The following is a 13,119-nucleotide window of genomic DNA, read 5'->3' as shown; positions in this document are numbered from 1 at the left end:
TTCCGGTCGGGCATAGATAGCTCTTCGCCAAAGGTCCAAAAGTGATACCCGTTGATGTTGTATTTCACAAATGAATGGGCCTTATAGTCAAAACCATTAGTGGCTTGTCTCAATTTGGCGTCCATAGACTCTGAATTAGCCTACGAGTTCAATACGAAACGATTGTTGCATTAACCTCAAGTTAGACGAAGAAATGAAATGTTCAATTATTGATAATTACTGTTTGTTTGAACCAAGAGATTAAACCGGGATAGCTGCCTCCATGCTTTGGCAGAATCTCATACTCTTCGACGAAATCATTTTGGATCACCGCTCCATCCGAGAATTTGGCGAAGTATCGACTGTATCAAATATCCGGGAATAAGAGCAGTTCAAAAGAATTAGAAATTGTGGAAAATGTAACAAGAAATTACTCAATGTACGGCCGCACTTCTGTTAGGTTGTTGAAGATATACAACAAAGATCTACCACTAAATCAATTGAGCTACCACTACCACTAAATCAATAAACTAAACTACCACTAAATCTACCACTAAATGAATTAACTAAACTACCACTAAATCTACTAATTGACTACCCTACCAACTAAACTATATATACCACTAAATCTATTAGTTAGCAAAAAAATAAGAAAACAAAATCACCTTGCACGGGCAGTGGGCAGCCGGGGCGGCGCAGGGTCCTGGGCGATGGGGGTGCGAGCCTGAGGAGGGCCGAGCCGATGGTGCGACGGGGCCGGCACGGGCGCTGACTGTGGGGAGAGGCGCAAGCTGCGGGGAGGGGCGCCGGATGCGGGGAGGGGCGGCGGCTGTGGGGAGGGGTGCCGACTGCGCGGTCGTGCCCTGATGGCTTGTGGCCCCCGTGGATGCCTCCCGACGTCCCTCTCTGGCCTATAAGTTCACAAATATTCTGAAAACCCTAAGAGCGTTCCAAAGCACTTTTTTCACTACCGCAAGTCTGGGTTCCGACAAGAGGCCATCTAAACCTCCGTTCCGGCGATCTGTCGGAGGGGAGATCAATCACAAAGGGCCTCTACATCAACCTTGCTGCCATCACCATGATGTGTGAGTAGTTCACCACAGATCTATGGCTCCGTAGGTAGTACCGAGATGGCAATCTCTCTCTCTTATGATCTTCAATACCATGTTCATCGCATCTTCGCTTTGATCTATCCGATGTGATCACTATGTATGGTGTGCTCGTTGGGATCCGATGAATTGTCGGTTTAGGTTCAGATTATTCATGAAAACTATTTGATTCACCTCTGATAATTATGATTCTTAATTGCATGATCATCCTAGCTTTGTAATGCTCTCCAATCTATGGAGATAGTTTTGCCAACTAGATTAATATTTCTTCAGTGGGGGTGGTGCGTTGTAGTAGGTTCAACCTGGCGAATTTCTACATCCCAGTGACACAAGGGGACAAGATGCGTCTTTGTGTTGCTGCTACTAAGGATAAAATGATGGGGTTTATTCATCTTAACTGAGTTTAATTTGTCTACATCATGTCATTGTTCTCCAAGCAATACTCTGTTTTAACTTAATACATATAGAGGCAAGCATAGAAGCACTCCTGAAGTGGACTAATAGTAATAGGTGCAGGCAGGAGTCGGTCTATTTTCTTATGGACGTGATGACAATATACACATTATCATTGTCGTGAAAATTGCATAATTATTCAATTGCCCAACAGTAATTTGTTTACCCACCATATGCCTTTGTCATGAGAGATGCCAGTAAGGAACACTACGACCCTCGGGTCTATTCACTTATATATTTACAAATGCTACTATTACCTTGCTGCCATTATTTGTGTTCGATTTTGTTTTGCAATTTAAAATCATCAATAATTATCTACACACCTCATTTACTTGCAAATAACGAGATCAAGGGGATCGATAACCCTCTTGACCGCGTTGGGTGCAAGTTGTTAGTTTCTTTGTGTGCAGTCGCTGAACATGGTTGACGATTGATATTCCTATTGGTTCGATAAACCTTGGTTTCACAACTGAGGGAAATACTTACCCGCATTGTGCTGTGATAACCCATTCCCCTTCATGAAAAACCCGACGCACATCATAGTCATAAACGCCCTCGACATGACCCGCTCCTCGCACATGCAGCCTTGCAGCTGGGCTGTCCCAGTGCGCCATGGCGCTATGCTGCGCTCAGCGCAAGGCTGAGGCCCTCTTGGGTATTCTTCTTTTTCCTTTGTATTTACGCTAGTAAACTAAATAATCCATAGAATATTCATTTGAGCTCCAAATTAATTGATTCGAATTTCTAGGAGTTTCTAAAATCCTTGCCTATCCAAGTATGTTCATTGCACATTTTTCCAAAAGAGTTTTATGTAGAGATCAATTTTTGTTTTGAATTTGATCCATTCAAACCCCACCTTGCAAAAATCCTAGAGAACTCAATTCAACTCCAAATGGAGTGATTCCAATTTCCACAGACTTCAAATATAATTATTTATTTTTCTAGCCTTAGTCAACATTAATATCTAGAATTGTGTGTGCTAAGGCAAATAAATAGCACCTATTTCCATTTATTCCATGTTTGAAAATCCATAGGGACTTCATACCAACTCCAAATCGAATGAGACCACTTCCAAAAGTCTTCTAAAATCATGACCTATCAGAAGGATGCATCCACTCATTTTTAGAAGAATGTATTATATAGACTTATTATAGGATCACCAATTCCTCCCATTCCACCATTTAAAATTCTCCGGTGATCCAAATCTCAGAATAAGCTTTAAAGAAACAAAATTTATGACCAGAGATGTCCAAGAAAAATAAAACCTGTATTTATAGAGCACCTTTATTGTCTGCTTGTTGTGTGGATTAGTGTGGTTGTTTTTGATGATAGTTGACAAAGTAGACGGAGTACTCAGAGATAGACGAGCAACATGAAAAGACCTTGAATACATTGTTGAACCAGCCAACCAACCCTTTGACCATGTTTGAGAAAATACTTTCATGCATGCCATGTTTATCATTCCATTTCGATGCACGTGATCATGATTGAATTGGCAACCCCCTCGATAGGGTGTTCCCGATAGTTCAGTATGACACTTGCACTTGGGCATTACCCTACCATCTATGAGGGTTGTGAGGGTGGGTGTAGTTAGGATGCTAGTAATGCCATGCACAGGAATGGGTGCATCCATGGTGGCGGTAAAAGGAAAGGTGACTTCAAAGGTTTTTCAAAACCCTGTCGGTGCCACTAATGCCCGAGGGAGATGGTCCGAGATGGGTGACCACTTGAGAAAGAACTAGTGTACCAACAAAGGTATTGTGTGTGTGGTTTTGGAAACGGGATTAGATTTAATATTTTTCGACCGTCCCAACCTTACATGTGCGACCACGATACCCTGGTATGGGAATGGGGCTTTGTTCATTACTTTGGTCGATGCTATCAGAGATCCCACATTACTAGTGGCGAGAGTGGCGTGGTCACTCTCGTGATGGGGTCGTGCTACGTAGGGCGACCATGAGCTATTTTCACAGGCACCGGGCACACCGTTGGTCCCTTCATGGATGATACGATCTAGAGTGAGGCTCGTATGATGTTCATCATGTGGGTGTGGACCAATCGAGTGGACTCTTTTATTTAGTGTCGCCAGGGGAAAGGCATTGTTTGGGTGCTTACCTCGGGTATGTTATATACCGCGAGTCATGGATGACACGCAAGTTCCCTGAGTCTTGTGGGTATAGCATGCAACCTGTGCAGAGTGTAAAAATATTCAGGTGACTTGGCATGATGGGTGAACAAGGGATGTTCGACCCTAAGTTGATATTGATATCTGTAACTTGTTCACTGGGTTACCCCTATGCCTTGTGATGCATGTCGCCCAAGAATTTGATCATGTTGTTGCACTAGGGAAAACCTGCTTTCCGCAAAGACAACATACTAGTGTTGTGTCATAATTCGTTATTGCCTTGTTCCACATCATGGGTCGCTTGCGACTACATTCGAAGTACTCATTGGCCTGCCACCGGTTCTTTTATTGGCCATGCATGGAAGAGCAGGACTTCGGAGAAGAGCTTGTCAGTGATGAACCTGCGAACTAGGATGCTTCCCACTCAGAATGCCTGTAGGTTAAGGTTGATGGCATGGGTTCAAGCTTTCAACCAAGGTTCCGCTATTAGTTGAATTTCGTGTGTTGGCCTTCGAGGCTCTATCTATGTAAGACTTGACCGTAATGGTCATTATTTGTATCACACGGTATGTATGGATGTAAGACTCTTCCTATTTAGTTTCTGTGTGTTCGGTGAGCATTGATCTCTGGGATCACTGAGCACGTACATTCATTGACCATGACTTATTAGTCAGGGTCCCCATAGCTGCATTGACCATGTTCTCTCTTGTAGACCTGGGAACATGCTTCACCATTGCATTGCGTGGGGGCCTAATTGGAGGAGGAGGCGAAAGATGCTGCTGATTGGTACTCTTGTTGGTGTAGTGGCCCTTCTGACCACAGTTGTGACGAGTCACCTGTGACAGCAGACGAAAATGACCTGGAGGATCTCTCGACTTAGGCGGCTGAGACTTCTTCTGGAAAGCTAGGGTGGGTTGGTGGGATAATCCACGACCACGAGACTGGTTGAATTGTTGAGGGTGACCAAGCGGAGTAGGAACACAAAACTTGTGCTGCTTTGGGACAATCTGAGGTGAGGACGAAGAGGAATTGGTGTCCTGAAGCACTTCCTTGAGTTTTCCACCCTGAGCAAAGCCGACTCAGCCCTGAGAGCTAAGTTATAGAACTGATCAAACTCAGGAGAGTCGTGTAGAGCAAGAGAAAGCTGCAAATCTTCTTTGAGACCACCTCAAAACTTATAGATCTTGCTCTTCTCATCTGGAACATCCTGCTTGGCATAGCGTGCAAGGTTCTGGAACTCAATGTTGTAATTATGCACAGATGAGTTTCCTTGCATTAGACACCTGAACTTCTCACACATGCCCACAACAAAGCTTGTCGAAATATGATGGGCTCTGAAATCACGACAGAAGTCATCCCAACTAATATCTCGGGCACCTCTGGAATCCTTGAGCTGCTGCCACCACTCGACTGCCTGACCCTTCAGCTAGAAAGTAGAAAAACTGACAAAGTCCTCAGGACTGACATTGCTGCACTCGAAATCCTTACTCATGTCACGTAGCCAATCATCCGCATCAAACGGCTGCTCATGACAAGTGAAGGACTTCAGCTTATTTGCGAGGAATTCATTGAGAGACGCAAACTGCTGCTGGTTGTTGATATTCCCGTGCTGGACTTGGTTCCTTTGTTGCATAATTTGAAGCAGCATCTAAGTGTTTGCACTGGTTGCGGCCATCAAGGCTCACCATGCCTCTTGAGGAGGAGGGGTGGTGGAGGGTATAATTACTAACCATCACGACCCGAGTTCTGGCACGTCGTTGGAGCCATCCTGGAGACAGACAACAACATCAGAACAAAGATGAAAGATAAAGCTGATAAGCTGAATAAAATGATTGAAATATTGCAACATGAAGTCTTAGCAATATGCACTCGAACTAGAATTAGTAAGAATGCTTCCACAATATTAGTGTCAACATAATATGATTCGAAATCCACTTGCAATTATCAAGTTTGAGGTAGAATTGCTCGGAACAAATGTATATCCCTACATACATCCGATGAAAGAATTTGCAAAGTGACTAATGGAATGCCCACGTGAGAACTCCCGAAACTTCCAGTTAGGCAATCAGGTCCACAGATACAAGGAGCAAAACTTCACACAACTCCTAACATGATACAGCGCTCCAATGTAACACATTCATCAGCACATAACCAGAGTCTTCGAAAATCATCTATCTCGGATCCTCGAGAACACAACGATACTAAGTATGGCGATACATCCGAACTCTTTCCACCAGTACTGGGGATGCCGTACACCTGTCCCCACTACTAGTATTGAAGCACTTTCAAACATCCTCCATCCTGACATACTAAGAAATCTGAATGATAACGATGTGCACAAGAATCCCATGGAGCTCAACTCCCCAGAAGAAATCAAATTATACAGGAGGTACTAAGACAAAACTCCGTCACATCGGTATCATATATATTCCAAAATATCCTCCTGATCCTAAAAAAATGAGCGAGGAGAGGAGTAGAATTAAAATTCCTAAGTCGTAAACCTCACCAGAGCATGGAAGAGGGGTAAAAAGAAACCTACTCCCTGATATAACTATGACACAAAACAGTTTTCACTGGACACGACTCAGACAAGTTCGATCAATCCAAGGCTCCTATGGTAGTATGGCTCTGATTATCAACTTGTAACATCCAAGATGCGACACTTACCATATTTGGGGACTGGGACTCAATAGGGAAAGAGACGCATCTTAGTGTTTCGCAAGTACAGAAATCATCGCAATACATACACTAAGAGATGAGTATATGGAATGGCTTAAACTTGCCACAAATTAAGTTAGAAGTCACTCGACAATTTATTCCAAATCATCCATAAGACAGGGTACCGCTACGTACAAGATAAATGATAAAATTTCAATGATCTCTCTTGCTATCCCACGAGACGACCAAGGGCCTCAAATCTTCGGGGTACATCACATACATGCGGCCACTGCCTTCATCGAACTCCCAGTGAAGCTGCATAGCATCAAACGCCTCTCGATCTGTGGTACTTGGACATATGCTATTGTAGTAATCTATGACCCAGAGGGACTCAACAATCCTTGCCCTCATGATACCAGAACTAATCAAGTTATTGGGCATGGAAGGTTTAGTGTTTAGTTTGCCGTAGCACTACGCATGTATGGTGGATAACTTACGAGAACATAATTTATGGTGAGTGGTATACGCATGACGGTCAGAACTACATAATGATCACTAAGTGATCGTGAACACCTACCTACGTCGGTCATAGCCCCGCCGTGTCGTTAGTCGGAGAAGGAGCTCGCAAAAGAGACAATCACGGTCATGCACACAGTTGGCATATTTTAATTAAGTTTACTTCAAGTTATCGAGAACCGGATGTTAAACAAAGTATCCAAGTTGCCACATAACCGTGGGCACGACTTTCCAAAAGATATTAACCAAGCAGGAGTGCTCCAACTAATCCATCAAAAATTACCACAAGTTGCATATGAAGCCTCGACCACAAAAGACCCGTGATCTCCTCAGATTCCTTAGTAGAAAACCTCAACCTTGATATAGACCAAAGTATCCTCGGAATACCGATGCACAAGACACCTCGAAGAGGTGAAGACAAATCCAACAAGACTGCCCGACGTGTCGACGAACCCGGTAGGAGCCACGTATCTAATTGTTAGGACAAGACGGTTGAGCTATGGTTACCACGCCAAAATACTGAGTTGCCCTGGGGAGCGTTAATAAGCTGCTTTGGGTTGGACCAACACTCATGAGGAGCACTCGCCCGGTGGTTGATTAGTTATCCTCGGGGTATCTATTCCCTATGCTTTTATAATTAAGTTGTTAGCAAATTGAGTACCAAAGTTGGGTCTTGCCAGAAAAGTCTTAACCAAAATGAGTTATCAAGGGGGTCCCCATACTGATACGTCTCCAACGTATCTATAATTTTTGATGGTTTCATGCTATTATCTTGTCAAACTTTGGATGTTTTGCATGCCTTTTAAATACTTTTTGGGACAAACTTATTAACTGAGTGCCAAGTGCCAATTCCTATTTTTTCCATGTTTTTTACCCCTTTCAGAGGAGATTTTGAAACGGAGTCCAAACGGAAGAAAATCCCTGAAAAGATTTTTTCCGAACGGAAGAAGATCGGGAAGCTTGGAGCCAACGCAGGGGAGCCTCAGGGGCCCCACAAGCCCCCACCCCGTGGCAAGGGGGTAGGCTGTGCCACCCAGGCTTGTGGGCCCCCTGAGCGCCCCCTGACCTAGGGGTTGCGCCTATAAATTCCCTAAAAAACCCAAAACAATTAGGAGATCATCGAAATCACTTTTCCGCCAATGCAAGCTTCTGTCTCCGCAAGATCCCATCTGGGGCACGTTCTGCTGCCCTGCCGGAGGGGGGATTCGGACACGGAGGGCTTCTCCATCAACACCATGACCTCTCTGATGATGCGTGAGTAGTTCACCATAGACCTACGGGTCCATAGCTAGTAACTAGATTGCTTCTTCTCTCTCTTGGATCTTCAATACAAAGTTCTCCATGATCTTCATGGAGATCTATCCGATGTAATCTTCTTTTGCGGTGTGTTTGTTGAGATACAATGAATTGTGGATTTATGATAAGATTATCTATGAATCTTATTTGAGTTTCTTCTCATCTCTCTTATGCATGATTTCATATCCTTGTAATTCTCTTCGAGTTGTGGGTTTTGTTTGGCCAACTAGATCTACGATTCTTGAAATGGGAGAAGTGCTTGGTTTTGGGTTCATACCATGCGGTGACCTCACCCAGTGACAGAAGGGGTAGCGAGGCATGCATCGTGTTATTGCCATCAAGGGTAAAAAGATGGGGTTTTCATCATTGGTTTGAGATTATCCCTCTAAATCATGTCATGTTGCTTAAGGCGTTACTCTGTTCGTCATGAACTCAATACACTAGATGCATGCTGGATAGCGGTCGATCTGTGGAGTAATAGTAGTAGATGCAGAAAGTATCGGTCTACTTGTCTCGGACGTGATGCCTATATGTATGATCATTGCCTTAGATACCGTCATGACTTTGCGTGGTTCTATCAATTGCTCGACAGTAATTTGTTCACCCACCATGATATTTGTTATTATGAGAGAAGCCTCTAGTGAACACTATGGCCCCAGGGTCTACTCCACACCATATTTTCAGCCTTACACTTTTTACTTCGTTGCACTTTCTGCCTTCAGATCTCACTTTGCAAACAATCTTGAAGGGATTGACAACCCCTTTGAAGCGTTGGGTGCAAGCTTGTTTGTGTTTGCGCAGGTACTCTGGACTTGACGAGGCCCTCCTAAGGGAAATAATTACTGCTGCTGTGCTGCATCACCCTTTCCTCTGCAAGGGAAAACCGACGCAAAACACAGAAGTAACAAGAAGAATTCCTAGCGCCAAGGAAGGACTTTTGTTGCCGCAGCACATACCAACCCCAATCGTGATAGGAGTGCTCAATATGTAACATCACACCGGTAGACGAAAGTAAGGCTGCAAAAGAGGAACAAAACACCCAGCAAAAGGCCAAGCCTTCCATCTTTTACGAAGTATATATGTGTACTAAATTAAATAGCGGTAATAAGATGATATTCCGAACCCCATGTTAACACATGGATCAGCCTACATTACAACTAGCAATGCTACAAGAGAGTTCAGCAAGCACTATCTTAGAAAAAAATATTTGCTAGGTAGTGGAGGAGTTAGAGGCTTTTCATGGCAATGTTTCGAGGCTATTTAATTTGGTGGTAGGCAGCGATAAAATAGTGATGCAAACGAGTCATCTAAGCACAACAAAATTCTGGACGGTATCAAGGTCACAATCATGTTGCCTGTTGGTTCTTCTAATTGGTACATCTCTTGCTCTTCAGGAACATACTCAACGTGATGCTCGCACTCGTTCTCAGCTCTATATGCTACCCAAAGAAAAATACACATCAAATGAACACAAAGCAAGGTGAAATGCTTCAAACAACATGATGCATGAGTGTGGGAAAGTTTCTAGACTTCTGGACAGAACATCAAGTTTACTTACTTGGACATGCATTAACATGGCATGAATGGATGCATAATGAGAAAATGGTGCAAAAGCATATAAAGAACATCATAAACCGAACTATAGACCTCTCGGAATTCACAAAAAAATACGGAAGTCAACAAGGACTAAATGACATTTGAGGGGGAGCTATGGCCATTTTATTGGCACTCCAAGTATGCCACTAGATTGGGAACGAAATTCCAGGTGGAATAGACCTAAAATACATGCAAAACAACTAAGAACAACCCACATAAAGCACAAAACAAAACAACAACCAATCTATCCATAAACAACAACATATCACTTTGCTCATGTGAAACTAGTAGGTACAGCCACTCAACAAGTTCAACCAATACATGAATATGAAGCTAACAAAGAGAAAAATAATCTCTACCCAATAGCAACACTGGTCGGTCCATGAAACAATGGGAATCAACTTCTCCACATGGTAAAAACATTACACATTAGGACTCAGTGTAAATCTCAGTTTGCACTTGCAGTTTTTAATCTGGTGACGTGTCGACATCAATAGAAGACTATTCTGCAGCAAGTTTCAGGGCATGAAATTTAACAGGGTTGTAGAGGGCAACAACTACTACAAAACAACTAAGCACTACCCACACAAAGGACAAAATAAAGCAACAACCAATTTGTCCACAAACAATAACATATCACTTTGTTCATGTGAAACTAGTAGCTACAACCACTCAACAAGTTCAACCAAGACTTCAATATGAATTTAACAAAGATCACAATAACATCTAACCAACAACAACACTGGTACGTCCATGAAACAATGGCAATCAAGCTCTCAACATGGCAAGAAATATTATAGATTAGGACTTAGTGAAAATCTCAGTTTGTACTTGCAGTTTTTATTCTGGTGACATGTTGACAACAAAAAAACACTATTCTACAGCATGTTTCGTGGCATGAAATTTAGCAGGGTTGTAGAGGGGAACAACTTGTACAAAAGACAAGCAATAAGTATGAGCTCAAACTATACAGATCACTTGGTAGCACCCCTAAACATGGCATCAAAATAACTACAGATTCTTAGACTTAGTCAAATTTCACAAAGGGGAATTTGCAACAATTTATAATATCATAGCATTTTGACAGAAAATAAATGTAAGATGCAAACCCTATTTGGCAAGGTGAAGGAACCACTTGACAAAGGACAAAAAACACAAAAATTGATGGCATTGGACCAAGCACAAATGACCAATATATTCATGGGAATCATCAACACAACATGGCAAGAAAATAACAGGTTCTAACACTCAAATTCTTTAGCTTGTGAATCAACAACATTTTCTTATCATGTTTACACCAAGAAACCCACTAAAATACAAGCTTCAGATGACAAATAAAAATACCAGGGCCTAGTACCCTCAAGACACTACCACAACCATGTTGACAACATCACTATATAGTTCAAGGATTAAATCATGCAAAAATGAAAAGATCGCATCTCATAAAAAAATAACATTTTTGCAAATTTGCTCAAATGTGCAAACTAATGGCACCCCTCGATTCCTAGGATTTTTGTACCCCAAAGACATATGTCATACTACTATGTTCCTATGAGAAAAACCACACAAATCAAATTTTCAAAATTCTACATATGACATATAAGTCAAATATTTCCCAATTTTGCAGCTGCCAAATCTGGCCATACCCTTATTTGGATAAATTCACTGAAAGTAAAGAATCTAAAAGAAAATAAAACACAAAAAACACAAGCAATAAAAGAATAAATGCCCAGGATGGTCCCACTGGTCATAGACACTAGGGCCCTAGGGGGATGACATGTGGGCTCATTGCCCACTCTCAGTGCATGGAGAAATAGGGAGAGAAGGGGGGTTTATATGCGCACGGGGGTATCAAACCTAGGTATTACCGGATAGAGGGTACGGGTGCTACCACTGGTTTACGGCTCGATAACTTAATAGAGGAGGCGATTCTCACTAGGTGAACTCAAAAAGGTGTTGTCTTGCCTCTTCCCTGCGGCATAGAGGCAACGACAGCGACGACGCGATCTCTGGTGAGCCGGGGCATGGGGTGCTGCACCGGGAGGTGTGTGCACACGTGGGGCGAGGCATGTACGTGCGTGCGGGGCTGCTCGAGGCGATGTGCGTGGGGTCTCGAGCACCTACAACTACCACCTGCAACCACGACCAAGGCAACAAGCAGAGAATGGAGCTAGCAATGGTGATCGATGATCGGCAGATAGCGGTCAAGAGGGAGGCAACAGGCTCATAGAGGGGGGCTCGAGATTGCAATCTACACTGGGCGGGGACACTGTTGATGATGATGCAGGCACCTGCAGCTACCATTGCCCGAGCCGGTCGGGACGAAGGAGACGGAGAGGACGACGGTTTCTGTCGGCGTTCTGGAATGGGGGCACCCAGACCTTCCTGCTTGTGGCCCAGGGCTGGCCCACTTCATCAAGCAAGCATAATCGAGCGCGGTACCACTGAAGACAAGGACCTCGCGACGGCCCAAGCCTCGCGAGGAGGAGCAGCACCTAGAACCGTAGGGGGCCTCCTGAGGACCCCTCCGGAGCGGCGGAGATTCCGAGGGAAGACCCGACCACAGGAGTCAAGGGTGATGTGGGGAAAGGATAGGGAAGCAGCGGATGGTAGGATGGTGCAGTTTCTCCTTTGTGCAAAGGAGGGAAGGACTTATGCGGGTTGCCAAGGCATCTTCCAAAGATTTCCATTCTGGTGCAACTAGGCCACCATCGCCCGCTAGCAGGAGGGACATCATCCCTGGACCCGTCCCTGCTGCATTGACACCTACTTTGCAGGCGAAGACCACCTTTGGGAAGGGGAGCATGTTCCCCAGTTCCCCTTCAAAATTGGCTATTGTGGGATCCCTTCCCTCCCTCGCGATAAAGGAAGAAGACCCGGGCCGCCGCTATATATAGATGATAGGTTACTTCGTAGATGGGAGACCCGATTCATTCATTCATCCACTAGAACCACACAAAGGCCACCCAACCTCCAGAGGCCCAAGAACACTGTACTAGTTCATCCACCAATCTCCGCGAGAGGAAATCCACCAAAGCAGGAGTAGGGTATTACGCTTCTCAGCGGCCCGAACCAGGGTAAACTGTTCTGTTTTGTGTCTTCCTCACCATCGAGTGAGTTCTCTACCATCCCCTGCGAGTAGCGAGTTAGATGAGGCGAGCACGAGAGATATCTTCGTACATGCCCATGAGTTCGAATCATAAGGGTTTTGCGGAGCCCGAAATACGTCATTTGGCGCGCAAGGTAGGGCACGTGTCAAGCTTTCCTCCAAGCTCCGCCTTCACCAAGCTTCGCCGCTCCGACGGTTGATGCTCGTCGGGCTCGCGCCGAGCGCCGCGCCACCCACGTTGCTGAAATGGCGCCCGTTGGCCGCGCCGGAGCGCGCCG

This window comes from Hordeum vulgare, chromosome 2H, assembly GCF_904849725.1.
Source record: "Hordeum vulgare subsp. vulgare chromosome 2H, MorexV3_pseudomolecules_assembly, whole genome shotgun sequence".
Lineage (NCBI taxonomy): Eukaryota > Viridiplantae > Streptophyta > Magnoliopsida > Poales > Poaceae > Hordeum > Hordeum vulgare.
Note: the sequence above shows the minus strand (reverse complement) of the source record.